This window comes from Marmota monax, unplaced genomic scaffold, assembly GCF_021218885.2.
Source record: "Marmota monax isolate L192 unplaced genomic scaffold, Marmota_monax_Labrador192_F-V1.1 WCK01_AAM20220418_F8-fsc00082, whole genome shotgun sequence".
NCBI classification, from domain to species: domain Eukaryota; kingdom Metazoa; phylum Chordata; class Mammalia; order Rodentia; family Sciuridae; genus Marmota; species Marmota monax.
Genome location: NW_026695207.1, coordinates 745,810 through 761,775, shown reverse-complemented (window position 1 = coordinate 761,775; position 15,966 = coordinate 745,810).

The following is a 15,966-nucleotide window of genomic DNA, read 5'->3' as shown; positions in this document are numbered from 1 at the left end:
CCACTCTCCCCACAGTGTCTCGCACAGATGCCACGGGGACCGGGCCCCTCTCTTCTCCCTGGATTGCCAGCTTCCCTGGCTTTGCCGCTGGAGTGCCCCAGACCAGGAGGGGCCTGGAATTCACGCCCCTGGGCTGAGGGTGCGGATCAGCGCTGAGGCTGCCTTGCCCTTCCCAGGGACTTCTCAGGTGCCCGTTCTGCACCATTGCCCAGAGTCCCCAGTGGGGCTTGCTCCAGGGACCACAGAGGTGACTTTAGGTGATGCAGGCTCCCCCCCACACACACACACGCTGTGCCTAGAAACACCCACGTCCTGCCTGGTGCTTCCTGGGATGACTCCCAAGTACAGTACTTGGGTTCAAACCCTTGTCTCAGGATCTAAACTAGGTCACGTCCCACCTCCCCTCCTGTGAGGTCAGGCCCTTTGAACTTCCCCCTCTTCAGTCCCAAGTCCCCCATCAGGTCTGCAGCTACTTCAGCCCAGCAGAGAGACCTACGCCTGTCACCCTGCAGGGGAAGTGACAGCTATAGGAAGTCTCGAGAAGCCCTGCAAGGCCACAGGTGGAGACTGCCAGAAGCGCCTGCTGTCCCCAGCCAGACCTCTCCCCGCAGCTTCCTCAGACCGCCCACACTGGCTCCTCGTCAGCTCTCTCCACTCCTGCCTGGAGACCGAGGCCGACTTCTGCAGCTATGGCTTCCAGCCTTTTTCATTGTCCTAGAATTGTCATCGGGGTCATTCAAATGGGTAAATAAAGGCATAGCTCACTGGGACAGGGAGCAACCTACACCACTGTGAGTGGCAGCCAGGTCTCCACTGCTCCCTGTGTTCTGGGGGTGCACAACCTAGCCCCCCGCAGGGACCCACACTCCTTTCGTTTCCCATTAACAATGGAGGCAGAGGTCCCGAAGGAAGCCAGCGTGGTGTCGAGGGGTCCAGCCTCTGGCCAACTCGACGGTGTCACTCCTCATTAGCTGAAGGAGCTTGGGCAAGTTGGTCCACTGCTCTCCCACTGCAGGTGTTTCTCTTTGGGGTCCAGCTGCGTACTGTGTTTTATTTATTTCTCCAAAATGACAGCTGCTTCAGAGACTATGACCACCCCATTCTCGGGGTCTGTAAGTCCAAGACCTGATCCACAGGGGTCCACTCTTGGCCACTGCCAGAAGTGAGCAATGGCCTCTGAGTGCCGGGGGATGTGAGTGGCAGGACTAGGAGCTGCTAGCTGTCACTTTCCTGACAGGCAGACCCACACATTGGAGGAAGCAGATGAGGGAAAGGTACCCAGAGTGAACGGGGTCCTACTGGGCTCCCAGTCCTGAAGCTAAAGCCATTCCTGACTTGGGTCCCAAAAGGCACCAGCAAGACTCTAAGAATCACACCTTTGTATGATTCCTGTCACTAGCCAATCTAGCAACGATTAGCACACTATTTCAGTGTGCCACCTATTTCTACTTCTCCTAGGCACTAATGGGTGACCACTGTGCTGGCTGATGACCAGTGACAGGAACGAATTATCTTGGTGTCCTTATGATACCATGTAAGTATGGCCTTAGGCCTTAGCCCAAGGAACTCCACTTTAAAACTCCAGTTTGAAGCCTGCAGCCTCACCAGGCACACCAAGAGCCTTCCAGTGTGGCCCTCAGGCACCAACAAGTCACTTCTCCCCACTCTGGCATGTTGCCCTCACCCTGAAAGAAGCAAGAAAATCAGGGTGGGGACCACAGACCAGATGCTTTAATCTCAGGACAATGACGTCACTGAAAAATCCAGTAGCAGCTGATAGGGATTGAAGGGACGGTCAGAAGCCCCAAAATGTAGTATAAATGAAGGAGCAAATGAAGAGATACTCAGCCAGCCGACACCAATGCCCTCACGCTGAGAGCCTGATGAGGACCTGGACTGACATCCCAACTCTTCTCCTCTGCCTGGTGCTCTGCATTGTTCTCACCATTCTCAAACTCTACAGCAGCCTCTTGACCCTGGTGAGAAAAGGACTTCTCCCTCTGACCGCCTCCTCAGCCAGCCGTCAGCGCCACCCCAGGAGAAGCCTGCCTTGGTTCCTGTCCTGATCACCTCGGTCTGAGTGAGTGGGCATCTGCTGGACTTAGAGCCTAAGGTTGAGACTTCTGATCTGACACCTGAGCTTAGCCTGCAGAGGGAATGTCTGTCATGAGCCTGTCATGATTAAGTTTGTCAGTTTGTCGTAGGGTTTAGAATTAATCTAGAATTGTTTGCTGTGGGTTGATTATGTCTATTGCAGGACCTAGCATTAAGGATTGCCATTTTCTGATTAAGAACCTATAGAGTGGGGCTGGGGTTGCGGCTCAGCGGTAGAGCGCTCGCCTTGCATGTGCGAGACCCTGGTTTTGATCTTCAGCACCACATAAAAATAAATAAGTGAAATAAAGGTATTTTTTTTTAAAAAAAGAATCTATAGAGTGAAATTGTATTGAGTGATTTGAGTGAATAAAGCATTGAAAGGGGCAGAAGCACATGAACATTCTTGTTTCTCCCCCACGACTGCATAAGTCGCACCTTTTTCCCATGGTGACATACAGCTCTGCATTGACACCCAGCGTTTACTGTCCTGCCCTACAGAAATGATAAACAATCCAAATGTCCACAGACAGAAGGCTGAGGAGATGTGTGGAGATGCAGGTTCTGCAGCAGGGGGTCTTCAGGCAATTCAGGAATATTCCACAGGCAGCTCCCTCCCTATGTATCATCGTCACTGTCTGGGTTGAATTTCTTCTCCTTTTTTTTTTTTTTCAAGCTGCTGGAAAAAGTCAATCTACCATCTTTCTGGCTATTTTAACTCAGTTTGAAAATAAATCAAAAACAAAACAAAACAAAATTTCTCCATTGCCTGCCTATTTCTAGAAGAATCTCTCTGGAAACGAGAAACATGAAAGGCAGACTTCAGCGGCTTGAACAGCAGGAATGTGGCCACATCATGAAGTTCTCCTCCCAGGAGACCCCACTGGCTGCAGGTTACGTGGCTCCTCACTGCCACAAGTTCAGTTCCATTCAACTTCCCCCGTGGCACTTTTTCTGTTGAAGTTGTAGCTCCTCACGGTGGACAGTGAGTCTGGTCCCCCGTCACCTTGCCTAGACCTTGTCAACAGTGCCCAGGAGGCACTGCCTCATCTGTCTGGAGGGGCCATTTGTTAGGCAGTAGGAGACACAAATTATATCCTGCATTCTTTTATTTGGAAATGGAATTATCAAAACTAACGACTAATGAGAAATGATACTTTTACGGTAGTCACAATTGTAACGTGTCATGCAAACTCACACCACATCCAGAAAGCTGCTGGAATTCACTCCATCATCCCTAGAGATGCACAACCTGGTCACATCTTCATTATTTAATCCATGAAAGGTGAGTAAGATGCAAGTGATTTCTTAGAGTTATGGTAAAAGTGATCTGTGAAAACATTATATTTATTAAGATATTCTCACATAAAGCCCTTTTAATGCTTAAAATCTCTTTCTAACACACTTCTCTCAAGGCCTGGTGGAAAAGCATCCCTCTCTCAGAACCCAGAAGTAGAACTTGAACTCAGAAAATGAAGACTATCTCTAAGTCAGGATGCGTTTTACAATTCAAGCTGAGCCAGAGTTTTACTAGCAGCAGTTTTTCTTACAAGTACATAAAATAATGCTGCATTTTATAAGTAGTGGCAAGAATCATAGGGGTCGCCTAGCCCCGTATTCCCCCGGGGTGCTCCTTAGTGATAAAATTTAACCAAAAGTTTTCCACATTGAGAAAGTTTGCGAAATGTTGTGTCAAGTTTCCCTAGAGCCTTTTTATACCTCCACAGAAATCATGTATTTGTCAAGAGGATATGTCAGTCGCTAGGATTTCCCACATTTATTTGTCACTAAACCTTTGTCCTAGTACTGATTATAGGCAAATAGAAATGTTGCAGAGAAAAGGGAAGTTTGAAGAGATCGCACGATTTGCCCCCCAAACCCAGCTTAGAAGTAATAAAGCCAGGGCACAGTATGGGTCCTCTAGGTCTCCCTCTAATTCTACCACCCTGCACTCTTTCATGAATCATTTTTCAATGATTCTGAGCACCATGGTGTACTTGCCTAATGCACTTCCTTAAGAATTTCAAAACTAACAAATTATAGAAATCTAAAGACAAATTCACACTGGAAATCAACAACCACTGAACTGTGAAATTTTTTCATGTACTGTGATGTCCAGTGGAACTTGTCACCGTTTCCTTCCCAGAGTTTGGGAGTACCCAAGCATTTCAGAGCAGGAGGGGTAGAGGGGCAGAAACCAAGGGAGGACAGAGACAGGCTCCATTAGCTTAGGTCCCCAGAGCCTGGAATCTGTCAAAATTCATGCAACACCCAGGAGCCAGGCTGCTCCCAGTTTGCAACTCTTTCACTTGTGATTATGAAAATATCCTTATTACACTGCACCACACCATAATCATTTGCATTTTTATTGTTTTCACTCAAAAGCTCCTAAGTTATTTAGATAAGCACCATTAAACAAAAATCTGAGTAATTAGTTCTTTTGATGCATCCTGGTGGCAGCAGAGGAACTCAAAGACATCTATTAACAAGACAATCAGTCCCAGGTGGGACTTATTATAAACAGAGCTTAGCCCCAAAGCAACCTCTCATTAAATCCTGAACAGGAATTGGATATTTCCCTTCCCTTGCCATTCTTCATCAACCAGCTCTGCCACTTGGGTAGGATCATTATATCATTTACCCACAAATCACTGCTAATGTGAAGTCCCAGAGGGTGGCCACAAAACAATCATGCTCTTCTTCTGAGATCAGAACTGTGAAATCAGTCCAACTCAGACTCAGAACTTGAAAGTCAGAAGGGAATCACAGAGACTGAGATCCGTCTACCTCCATAGATTTGCTCAAGATCCACAGCTGATCACGGGATCTGCACCTCCTGTCTCTTACTTGAGGACATTTTCTACCTGGAGATACTGTGAGTGCCCCATGGAAACCAGTGCTCCTCAGTCCCCCATGGATCCCAGATGCTCTGGGTCACTCATCTACAGCAAAACACTCACTTCTTCCCTAGAATGACAAATATCCCTGGTGGCAAAAGTTGATCTGGAATGCATTAAAATGAGGCAATTTGTGAGTTCTTGGAAAATTACCAAAGGAAAGATTCACAAGGAAATCAAATGAGCGGTGTCCGGTCATCGTTGGAAAGTGGCTCTATGAGTTGATGGGCACCTACAGCAGGTGAGAGAGCTGGGTTCTCGGCTGTTCTTCCAGGCCCTGGGTGCCCAGTGTATCCTCAGTCCTCACCTCTATGAAGCAGGCTGGCCAGCAGGCAGAGGGGAAGTGACCACTGAACCCTCAACTCTTCCAGTTCCAAGAGCTCACTTTCTGTTCCCCTGCCTCCATCTTTAATTGCTCTGGATCCTAACCCTCACTTTCCCCAGAGCTCTCTCCCCTCTCAGTAGAACCTGTGGCAGGGCAAACAGAAGTTTAAACACCAGATCTCCTACTGCTCTCCCAAGGTTTTGTTAACAGGATTTCCAAAGAACAGAGAGACACTGGGAGCCTCTCCACCCCCCACACCCTGCTTCACTCACCCGCTGAGAAGCAGCCTCCTGAAGCTTCTGGGAATAAAAAAAAAAATTATACCTGAACCCTGTTCCTGAGGCATCAGGCAAAACACTCGTGGGTGACCCAGCCACATAGCCTCCCCCCTGGAATAGCACACTTCAGCTCAGTCTCTCCAACATGACATTTGCCTATTTCCCCAGCCACATGGAAACAGTTTTGGGGGGAAAAACATTTCAGAAGGTCAAAATATCTTTGAATTTGACCTCCTCCTCATCCTCTTTTCCTTGTTTTTATATCTTATTAAAGATCTATGAAAAACAATGCAAGATTTAGTATTGATTTTCTTACAAAAGAGAATTCTTGGGTTTTTTACCCACCCCCCCCCCATCCCAATAGAGAGATTTCATTTTAACTGCTGTTACATGTGCCATGTTACATTAACTTCCTGCTGTTACATGTGCCACGTTGGTCACCACAGGTGCCATGGAGAAGGGACGTTTCATCAGGCAGGTGGGGCTGGCTGCGTCCTGTTCAGTGCCATTCACAAGAGATGCTGCCTGGAGCCCACAGCAGCAGGGGAGGAGGGAACCCAAAAACAAGCAAACAAAGCTTAGATTAGACCTGAACCCGAAAAGAAGACATCGGTGAGGAAGAGAGTCAGAGAACTTCAAGGACAAGGGATACCTGAGCCCTGAGCTGCATCGTAAGCAAAAATAAGGCCCCACCCACGGGAGGCCAGTCAGAAGCACAAACTCAAACACTTGGTGACACACCAAAGATAGGGCTGAAAGATGCCCAGAGCTCATCTCCCTTCCAGTTCCTCCCACCAGACTTCTCCAGAAAGACTGTGCGAGCAACAGTTCCAGACTAATACACCCACCGCCGTCCTCTTTACCATTAACGAGTGCCAGAGACAACTCCCTTTTCTCTCTTCTCCCTCTCAGGATTCCCCTCCAAATGCTAATAAAGTGGAGAGATTTCTGAGTCTCACAGTCTCAGTTGAGCAGTGCTATTCTTTTCTACAGGCAATAAGGGAAAAAATAAATTAACTTGGAGGATTTTTTGATGGAAACAGTTTACAATCAAACGCCCCACTGTTGACAAAATCATCATAACTGTCACTTCACGCCTCTCTGCCAACGACATAATTAGTGTCATTACCAGGAAGTCACGGAAATATAAACGAGTGTGGATTATACAACACGAAATTGCATAACTATGAGTATTTCACGGTACCTAAGCAGTGTCACCCACTGTACCCCACATGGGCTTGGCACTTGCTTCCCGTGGGTCTTAAGATCTCTCACCCAGTCTAAGTTGCTATTCTGATTCAGCTTCAGAAAGATGTGTCTGAAGGCAGGTGAGGGGGGATGTTCTGTTTGGAACTGATTTGAAAATACGTTAAATTGTTAGCACATTTTTATGTTTAGAACATGAAATTTCGTTTTTGCGTTTTCTAAATGGAATATAATTTCAAAAGAAAATGTTTTTAAAATAGCAACAGTTTATAGCCACATGCATCTGTTTGCATCCCCCACTCTCCTGGGCCACTCCTGCTTGATAGGTTAGACCAGCACTGCTCCCGCTGCCTGCATCCCCCACGCCCCTCTGCCCAGGACCTACACAAGCCACATGGCTCTCCCCTGCTTTGAACTTCTGAAGTCAGGCCTTGGAATGCACACACTGGGCACTTCTGAAGCTCATGGCTACCAGGTTTGTGGTGCTTGCCTTAATTATTCCTTTGGAATTGCCATTCTCTGCAAGCCTTCTACCCCCCACAGTCCAATCTCAGGCTGAGAGGTCATAGGCACTCCTCATCTCTAAGGAAAATATTGAATTCAATGGGCATGTCTTATTTCTGTAGAAAATAAGATGGCATGGAAAAATATTGGATGACACTGGCTAATTTTTTTTTTCAGCAGTGTGAGAGCAGGAACATCCCTACACCAAAAACCGGATGGTGTGCTCATTAAAACTTGGCAGTGGGGGTTGGGAAATGCCTTCTTCATCAAAGAGATTATTCTCTGTTAGCACAGATCTACAGTGAGCAGCTGGTGAGTCTCACACGGTACCACTACATTTGAGATCCGTGAGGGAGGGGAGTTTTTTTCTGGTTTGTTCATGGTGCAGTTATAGGAAGAATAACAGCCCCCCAAATATACCCCATCCTGATCCCTGGAACTGGGCCCACACTGGGTTAGTGCCAGAGGAAACAGGGCACAGAACCCCAGTTGCAGGTTCCAGAAAGTGTCATCTGATTTATATTCTCCATTTTGACCGAGGATTAGGTATTTTCAATATGTGTACAATATCATGGTGAAGTTTCAGAAAACCTCTGAAATCTGTAACTATACTAGGTCAAGGATAAATCCACCTGTTCAAAGTTCAAAATAGAGCTTTCTGTTTGAGAGATAAAGCTGAAGCAAGAAAAGTTTGGAACTTCATCTAACAAAGTTTAAGTCACACAAAGCTATTGGCATGATTTTATGCTTATGCAAATTCCCTGCAGGTGAGGTGTAGAGAATGAACTGGTCCAAAAGGACTGTGGGCAGACCAGGCAGGAAGTGGTTAACAACAGCAAGAACTACAAGGGCCTGACCTTGCAGCTTGGCAGTGGGATAGAGGGCAATGATGAAGAGAAGGGAGGGTTAGGAGTTATATTAAGAGAAGTTAGAGACGACTGGGGAATGAGAGAAAGAGTGAACGGGGATTAGAAATATGGGCTTGGACAGACAGAGTACATGACAACTATTCAATAAAGTGCAAAGCCTGAGATGTTATGGTTGGGTATGAGTACATTATGGCTGAGCATAAGATCATGAGTCCTGATTTGGACATGTGTTTGTAACTAGGAAGGAGATAAGTAATTATGGGAGATAAGAATAAATGAATGGATATCTCAATCTGACGATCAAGAAGAAGTTTTGTTAGAAACAGAGATTTGGGAGTCATCAACAGATGAATGCAAACAGAAGTGATTAAATATGGCAACACACCAGGTAGGTGTGTGAATTTAGGACCGAGAATTAAAATCTTTGAGGAATCCCATTTTTAAGGGATGGTAAAAAAGAAAAATCTACAAAGGAGACTAAGGTCAAGGCCAGAGAGAAAGAAAACCAGGAGAACTTAGTGTCACAATAGCTCACAAACAACTTCAAGCTGGTGGGTATCATCCAAAGTGCCAGATACTGCAGGACAAGGCAAGTTGGAAGGGTGGGCATTGGAGCATGCGTTGGGAATGTCATGCCACCCGCTGACGAGAATGTCTACGGAACAGTTAGCTCTGAGACCAGCCTGGAGGGTGTGAAGAAGGGCTCTGGGTAAGAGTCCAAGGTAAGAAAATGAGGGGGAAAGTGGGGCACCTGTCTCAAGAAATCTTACTTAAAAACAGAAGCACAAATGGAATGGTAGAAAATTGTGTCTTCTTGTTTGTTTGTTTGTTTGTTTGTTTTTTAAGAAAGAAATGCTAAGAGTCAAGGAGAGACAAGATATTTGAGGACTTAAGTCAGCAAGGAGACAGCTAGCGCCTTGAGGTCCCCGAGGAGCTGGGCTGGACAGATGTGGAGGGGTGGGCTAGAGAAGACAGAACCGGAGTGTCTTCTCCATCACGGGAGGGTGAGGAAATGCCTGCACGGAGGTTGCTGTTGAGTTTTTCATCTTGATGGAGGAAATTGCCATCTGCTGTCTTTTAACTCCTCTGTTAAGTAGAAGATGAATTTACCTGAAAACCCAATTTTGAAAAGAGAGGCATTCTAGCATTTAAATCAAAGTTTAATATGAATAAATCCAAGATTCTCGAGTGTTCCTAGCTCAGCATAGGTTTGAATTTACAAAACCATAATTCAGAGATTTAAAGTAGTTTAAAAAGTGATTGCAATTCTATTTAATGCTCAATGTTAAGGAAAAATACATCCTTAATACCCAGAAAGAGTTCTCAACCCCCTTCTACTCTTCGACAAATCTCCCACTCTCGGAGCTTTTCCAGAGCCGCGGCAACGCTGAAGATGCTCTTCCACCCATGGCCTGCCTCGCTTTCCCACCTTCTCTTTCCCATTCCCTGCTCCCCACCTCTCTATGGGGAAGAAAATAATGAAGCTGTGGAGCTACATCCCTTTCTTTCCTTCTTTTCCTTGGGCTTTATTCTCTCCATTCATTCTCCAGATTCAAAGTTTGTGCCACGAAAGATCCAGGAACAGGTTTGGCAAACAGCAGATTTTACTCTGAGGACAGGAAGAAGACAAAAAGAATGGACAGGCAGAAAGAAACGCACACCACCAGCTTTGGCTCAATCTTCCCGTCAGTCAGCCAGGAGCTGCCCTTGTTGAATGTGATGTCAACGTTGGACAATGGCCCAGTGTAGCCATCCCCATTGGAGTAAAGATCTTAAATGCTGAGGGCTGCCTCCAAAGAAGGAAAGAGGTTAAGTGGATAAAAGGGTGATCAATAACTCTGAAATATTGACCGTGGCACAGTGCTGTGTCTGGTGCTAGTACAAAATTTGAATTATTGATCATGTATGTCGTATGCACATATTAGGCATTGAGTCTCCAGATACTGAAAGATTCCAAGAGGAATGAGCCCGAAGACCAGCTGCATGACTCACTGGAGACTGGGGATTGGGTTAAGCCAATAACAAAATCCCCCTGTGGGCTCATAAAACTTAGCAAATGCACAAGGAAATGAGTAGATGCATTTTGGTCCTCCATCTAAGTGCTGAAGAGATTATTCTCATTGCCCATGAACAAGATAAGCATCAAAACCCTTCCTTACAAAGTTCAGAGTGGTCTTATCGGTCAAGCACAAACAACAACAAAATCTCCCTGGCTTTATACACCAGAATCATTTCCTGCTCCTGCAAAGTTATCTGTGGATCCAGGAACCCTTAGGGACAATGTCCTGTAAGCAGTGGCTTGGCCTCCGAGGCTGGCTGAAACTGTGTCCCCTCCAGCCCGTCACAGGCATCCATAATGGCCACCGAGGAGAAGACAGCATTGGAGGGTTTCCTGCCAGACATCCTGCTGGCCCCTCGGGAGGTCCTCACCCCCAACCTGCTTTCTCCAGCATGCTCCAGGGCACAGGAGGCTGATTTGGGTGGAGCACACAGATGAGCTCTCTGGTCCTCTGTCACCTCATGGGATGTGACCACTGGGGTGAAGCAGCAGGACTGTGGAGGGCAGAAGCTCTGGGGAGCAGACGCTCAGTGAGTTCTGGGTGTGGTCCTTCCACCCACTCTCTGTGGGAACATGGTGGCTGACTGCATCCACCAAAGGCCAGCAAGGGAAGGGCGCGATGCCAGTAAAGGGTGGGATGGGAGGACAGCTCCCTCTGAGGTGGAGATTCTCTCTCTCTCTCTCTCTCTCTCTCTCTCTCTCTCTCTCTCTCTCCTCATGGCTGCCCCTCCCCTGCCTTTTCAAGCCAATGCACTACCATAAGACCCCTCACTGTTACCAGCATCAACTTGACCACCGTCTGTGTTCCTTTCTTAAAACCCAGCTCACTCACACCTTTGCAAACTCAGAACTTGGTCTGTGTCCCCCACCCCATTACCTACATTCACAATGCTTTTCCCTGGAAGTAGCCAACAGCATTTCACTTGAAATCACTGAGTGGAATTAGTTACAGGCCCTGTTTAACTACAACAGAACTGGAAAGTTCAATCCTCTCCATTTCCCAGGAGAAAGGAGAATCAGATATTGGTAGAGACTAGAAGTCCATCACAGAGGCCCAGCAAAAGATGTATCATGATTTACTTGGCAATTATAGAGAGACCAGTCAGTCATTTTGCCATTTTCTTCATTAGAAGTGATACATACCTCAGCAAAATTCCTCTTTGGGATAATTGCAGAGAGGTAGCGTTCTTCCTAAAGCATGATCAAATACAAAATTATCAAATTAACCCTCACATTGGCAAAAGGTTGAGATAGCTGTTTCCTCTCCGGTTAGAGAAGATTAAGCAATAGCTCTTTTTTTTTTTCCTCTCTCTTTTTTTTAATTTTATTTATTTTTTATTGGTTGTTCAAAACATTACAAAGCTCTTGACATATCATATTTCATGCATTAGATTCAAGTTGGTTATGAACTCCGAATTTTACCCCAAATACAGATGTAGCAAAATTACATATAAGAGGTTGTGAGGGGAATGGGAAAATAAACAAGGAGAGAAATGAATTACAGTAGATCGGGTAGAGAGAGAAGATGGGAGGGGAGGGGAGGGGGGATAGTTGAGGATAGGAAAGGTAGCAGAAAGCAATAGCTCTTTAGAAGGATAAGAGGGGCAAGTCACAGACGGCTCGCAGTATTGATTGGCTGGGTCCTCACATACAGAAGCTGGGGATAGTTCTCAAAGAGGTATTGCACAACTGTCGTGGAAGGGGCAGAAATACAATGTTATCTTTAAATACTGTGGGATTGGTTAAAACAACCAGACAGAGATAGATGTATTACCCCACCCTGACCAGCCCAGAAATACTCAGCAATGCAGGATGAGCCGGAGTCAGGGGTCCCCAGGCAGGCACGCCCAAGAAGAAGCTGATGTCCTTGCTCACAGCTCTGATTCTGCTGCCTGACATATCTACTGAGGTCACTGAGTCAAGGGTTTTTAACCTGTGATATATAGCTATATCTCATGAGATCTTCTCAAACTGCAAACTTTGTGTGTGTTCTAAGGAAAGTCTTTATAGGTTAAAATAAGACAAATAAAACATCCCTTACTCCCCAAAAGGCTAGAACAATGGGGTTGAAGAATGTCATTTGATTCTTCCAGGTTCAACACTGACAGTTCTAAGGCCAATTCTGGTAAACTCATGGGTCTGAGGAGCACAGAGCATATATTCTCATAAAATCATGAAACTGTCTTAGTGCAGAGATAGCATGCAAACTAGTGCTCAATAAAGGCATGCAATGTGAATGTGGATTTTATTTTCCCTAATTTTTGAATATGCCATTTGCAGAAGGCCAGAGAAACATCTGCTATACATGATCATTTCTGTTTCCTTTTCCATTTTACAGAAGTCATGAGTGCCTCTCCTGCTTTGCCTTTTGTATTTCCACTTTACTCTCAGAAACTCTATGCGAAAGAAGAAGTGGACAACAATTTCCTCCAAATGGAATTAGAGGACACAGTTTAAACCACTCAACTTTGAACCAAGATCCTAAAATCCCTATTTCAATAACTAGTAATTGTTCTGCACAAACTCATGTCCAAAGAATAAACTTTAAAATGGTGATGAGCAACTCTTAATGGACCAAATTTTCTGACTTAAATGTCCTGAGGTACCTCAGCCACTCGCTCTCAGTGTCACTGCCCAATGCCTTAATTAGCCACAGGCTCAGTCTTGCTTGAATTCTAATTGAGTCCTGGGCTAATTGTCCATTAAATACGTTGGAGCACTCTGCACATGATCTCACGAAGTCTTCATTTCTCCCACCTCTGATTTGCACACATAAGCCCATCTGGGAAAGTTTAGGATGGCAGAACATTACGGTTGGTGGCTTCCCATGGAACAAAGAAAGGGGGAGAAGATCGGAAATGACTCACACCATGACCAGCACCTTACATCAGAGACGAGATCTTTCAAGTTTTGTGTTACGTTAGGAACCCTTTCCATCTTGGCATTTTCACAGTGCATTTGGGGTGAGGTTGAATATATATATATATATCTTTAGGCTGAAGAGAGAGGTTGAAAGTGCAGATTCTTCAAAGAGCAGGTAATCCAGCTACCACTGGCCTTGGCCATGGGAGGAGGAAGCACAAAGGGTCTGTACCCCAGAGTGCAGGTGGATGGACTGTTTGACATGCCTTTGCTCCACCCCAAGCTCCCCAAAACTGCTTTCCTGGACTTCCTCCTCCCCCTGTCCCAAACATCAGTTGACTGCTCATGTTCTTTGCTGGTCCACACACTGCTTTTGTGCCTGAATAAAGAACTCCCACCTGGGGGTTTTGAGCTAAGATGTCATCTGTAAAAATCTGCTCTAGTGTGGTTTTCCTATAACTTCCACCTTAGGTTTCTTTGGAGGAGACATGGAATTGGTCAAATAGGTCAGTTCCATTATTTATGGTTCATTACCCCAACTCTGCTAAGCCTGAAAGCTGAACTATTGGAAGACTTTCCTAAGTGTGGACTCGGCAGCAGATTGAATCAGTGGCTTGGTTCTGAGGCACAACAGGAACCAGACCAAACCTGTTATGGTTTTGGACACCAGGGTTTTCAGGCCTTGACTCTGATTCCCAGGGTAATCCATCCTTCTACCTATAGGATCAGGTTTACTTATAAAGGATGATTTCTCCAGAGAATCATTCTCAAATTCACAAAATCATAAGTTGTACAAATATAAAACGAACATATTTAACTAATTCAAAGAAGAATCTGAAGATTGTATAGATATCTATCTTATGCATTCATTCTTGCATACCTTTCTCTCTCTATCAGATAGATGATAGAGATAGATAGATATAGATATATAATTCACACACACACACACACACACACACACACACACCCCATCACAAAAGCTGATGCAGATCTGCCAGTAGATGCAGAAGCAGTCCCAAACATCATCTCGGTAAGATGCTGGGATCACCTTTTCCACAGGGGAGAAATCAATTGTGTGTGTACAGATGAAATTCATTTGCATTTCTATAGAAAAGAGTCACTTTTACTTCTACCAATTTTCTAGAATTTACAGCGGTAACAGTCTAGTCAAAGACAATCCAAGAGGCAGACCCCTATGGGATTGGATAAGGCTGGAGGATCTGGTAGATTGCTCCCAGAATTCTACTAAAAGAGCCGCCTGTAATCCTTTGCCAATTTCAGAGTCTTTCAGATTTTTTCCTACAAGCTCACCTGGGGATCATAAATACTATCTCCCAATTCTATGCATGGTCATAAAGTGGTTGGTCTCATTAGATTTGGTCTGCTTATTTCCATGGGTGCTACAAGAATGTTAATTAACCACATATTTGCTTTGTAAATTGAGAACCATGCAGTACTGAGTTACTAATAAGGCCACAGAATTAACTTCTGCTTGGAAGTTTTTCTAAGGAGATTGAATTTTATTTTTAAAGCCGCTATTATTTGCTATCCAGAGATTAGGAAATCAAGTCTAAAAATCTCTACTGGAGAATTTTATTGGTCCTCATAGTACCAATAAATCTAATGAATTCCTCTCTTCTCAAATTCCCTAAAATTTACAAAGATTCTTGTCTTACCAGGAGGTGGCCTGCCTCACTGGCTGTAAGGCCAAGACCCTAAGCGGGGTTAACCTGAGTTTACACTGTTTTCTTAAAGCAGCAGGTCATTCCTGAGTAAATAAGAATTCTTCTCAAGTATTACAGTCCTTGCATGGTCTTAGTCACATAATTCAGCTGTGTTCTGGTAAATAGTTGGACAGATTTGTATCAGATCTATGTAACTAGCTGTACTGCCATTATAACAAAAAGAGGGAGACTCAGTAGGGGCCCACGACTTCTCAGGAATTAGTGAGAATTGGGCTGATTTAATAGTGTTCTCATTCCTTTACAAAAGCAGGGTCTACTTAACTGAGTGACAGCAATGCTTCAGAAAGACTAAGAAAGGGTTTCATAATACACACATTAAAAAGAATAACTAAGTTCCAAGCATCAAATGTCAAATCAGAACACCCCCTCACAGGTTCATTTTGTCTCTTGTTCTGCTAGATGGTGAGTCGTCCACCTAGTTCATGAGGCTGTGTGCTTCCAGTCTAAGCAGAGCCCCGGAGCTGGTGCCCCAGCCAGGGTGCAGTCTAACAGCATTGAACCGATGTTAGGTCAGAAGCCTGTATTCAAGAGTCTTCATTGGGGAGCTTCGGGGGCCACAGTGCCTGGAATGGTCCTCTCCATGACATCAAAGACTAGAAGCTGGGCTGGTGGCCTGTACCATGTGGCAGAACCTTCAGAGAAACATCAGAGTAGAGCAAAAATTATCTGTGGTGACAAAGACTTAATGGTTATGGTCAATTTATGAGCATCATCAACAACATCAGAATGCAGGAGCATTAATTCCCCACTGGAATATAAAGCATAATTATTTCATAAGGGTTTGATCAGTGCTTGCTTTGAGATAAGATGTCTAAATCCCTAGCATCTTCTAATAAGGTATATGTTTTCTGAAGCACTTATATTCATAGCATCTTACCTGAACAGACTCTCAAAGGAAAAGCCCCTTTTCTAATGTGATGACTCTTACCATATAACTCTTGCAATATCCTTGAATTAATCTAAGAAATATATAGCACATTAAACAAACTTAATTATTTCTAGTGCTTGTCTTTTTATACAGTAGAAAATAAATCTTTGCAATTGCTCTGGGGCCTTTGAGGAATCTCAAAAATAGTTCTAGGTGGAAAAGATATCCTGTCATTTTTATTTACTTTTTTCTAAATATA